This window comes from Grammomys surdaster, unplaced genomic scaffold, assembly GCF_004785775.1.
Source record: "Grammomys surdaster isolate TR1022 unplaced genomic scaffold, NIH_TR_1.0 129, whole genome shotgun sequence".
NCBI lineage: Eukaryota > Metazoa > Chordata > Mammalia > Rodentia > Muridae > Grammomys > Grammomys surdaster.
This window is the reverse complement of record NW_021604587.1, coordinates 1,383,509-1,385,883: the sequence shown is the minus strand read 5'-3', so window position 1 is coordinate 1,385,883 and position 2,375 is coordinate 1,383,509. Positions and strand designations below refer to the sequence as shown.

The following is a 2,375-nucleotide window of genomic DNA, read 5'->3' as shown; positions in this document are numbered from 1 at the left end:
CTCCATATATCAGACAATAAAATTCTGTGAAATTATCTTCTGATTTTCCAATCTTCTGAAAATAGGTGAATAGAATGATCTGTTCATCTTACTGAATGGAATACAAATTTGCTAACACTGGTCAGAAAATGAAATAGTTTCTGATGGTGAAAAAAAAAAGGATGAGGTAGAGAAAAGATTGTGTTCTATCTATAATTTCAAGTGTAACAGATTCATTTGGTCTATTGACCTGTGTGTTGGTCTGCATTCCATTAAGCTTAGAACATACTTGAGACAAATAAAAAGAAAAGGTTTCATTAAGCTCAGGTTTGAACATGCCAGGCCTCTGGCCAGCTAGACCCATTGCTTTCCTATGATGAAACATTGTATCATGATGGGAGCATGTGATACTGTAATTGATGATCTCATGGCAACCAGAAAACAAAAAGAGGGATAGAGGGGCCGTCAAGGACATCCCCAGTAAGCCAAAATCTCCCCACTATGCTCATTCACCTAAAAGCTCCACCACTTCTCAATAGTTCCAAACTAGGTATTGAGCCTTTAACACACAACCTTTGCAAGACATTTAAGATTCAACATGTATCAACAGGTGGTCTCAGAACATACTGTGAAGAAGAGGAAGTGTGGCATGGTCAGAGAGAGGATCAACAGAGAATTCTAGGGATCAGTATTTCAGAGCATCTTTGGGAAGCTGTGTGACAGACATTCCAGTGGTGTCCCACATAAAGAATAAAGAAACTGGAATCTATTCTATATGATATCTTGCCTACTGATGTTTCAGATCTGCTCCCAAGAGCATCAAGACTTGGATGCTTCAGACTTTACCCAGAGAACGGGTTATCTCTGGTCAGAGACAGTTCACGAGTGTTAGTCATGGTGATTTGCATTAAAGCTATTACTCTGAGCACAGTCCATGGATGTTTTGGAATATGAGTGAAACTTGGGTCACATCTAGGAAAAACTTACTGATATTGCTGCCACTCTCCCTTAGAAATCATAAGCTTCAGGGAACAAATGCTACTATAATCAGGTATGGCTAATTCTGATCCTAGGATTGATTTGGATTAATAAACAGCACATCTTAGGGGTGTGTCCATGATGGCTCAATGACTTCATTAATCCTCAATAGATTCATAATGGGGTGTCTTTTTGGAGGTGGTAAAAGAGCAGAAGGCTCACCCTCAGTGCTCTGATGGACCCATGAAAAGAGTTTCTCCTTAAAGGTATTTCTGCCTGGTATTTACACACAGCACATGGACAGCTAATAAAGTTCTTCTCTCACCTACTTCTCTGTACTTTCAACAAGCTGTTTATTGGGAGGGAGGAACGACAATATTTTACTCCTTTTAATCAGCAGTGGAAGTAACCCTCACAATATGCGTGGCATGACCAGGGATAATCCTTGTTGATTGCTGGATTCTAGGATAGTGTTTGGGAGGAGAGAATACCGGTGGGATTATTAGGCAAATGAATCTTGGCCCTTTAATTCACAGGACAGGATGATTCATCCTATGCCTGTCCCATCCATGCTTCAGGAAAATGTTATTTATTGCTTTTAAGATATGCCAAAGAAAGCCATAAAATATATGTTTTAAAATGTCACTGTAGTTTTTTGGCTATAGCAGCCATCTCACCAAAATGACCAACACAAAGGGAAAGAGGAAGGGCACTTGGTGTATGTTCTCTAGGTGTTTTAGGAAACATGGAGCTGTTCCTTTGGCCACATACATGTGAATCTAAAAGAAAGATGATACTGTAGACATCAAGGGTTTGGGCACTGTTCAAAATGGAATGCCCCATAAGTGTTATCATGGCAAAACCAGAAGAGTCTCCAATGTCACCCAACATTGGGTAGGAATTATTGTAAACAAGCAAGTAAAGAGCAAGATTCTGGCCATGAGAATCAATGTGCAGATTGAGCACTTGAAGAGCAGAGACAGCTTCCTGAAGCAGATGAAGGAGAAGGCTCAAAAGAAAACGGAAGTCAAAAAGAAGGGCACCTAGATTCAGCTGAGGTACCAGCCTGTGCCACACAGAGAGACATACTTTGTGAGGACTAATGGAAAGGAGACTGAGCTACTGGAGCCCATCCATATGAACTCATGGCCTAATGTACAATCAATAATCAATCATCAATCAATCAACGACTCGGACTTCAAAGTGTTAAGAAAGTAATTGTATCTAGTAAGGCAGATTGTCATATATAATTTATGCCTCACTAATGTGAATCAGGCATCAGATTTGCTCACAGACAACTCATCCTTCTAGGCACTACTGATTTTTTTCTTTAAAAAGTTATTTTATTTACTTTTATGCATGTTAGTGTTTGCATGGATGAATGTATGTCTGTGTACCACGCAGTGTCCACTGAGGCC

The 2,375-nt window shown here is 39.8% G+C and overlaps 1 pseudogene; it reads left to right on the top strand.

The window, feature by feature from the left end:
* The first annotated feature begins 1,638 nt into the window (after positions 1 to 1,638).
* Positions 1,639 to 2,111, top strand: LOC114612225 (annotated as a pseudogene).
* Positions 2,112 to 2,375: the final 264 nt, after the last annotated feature.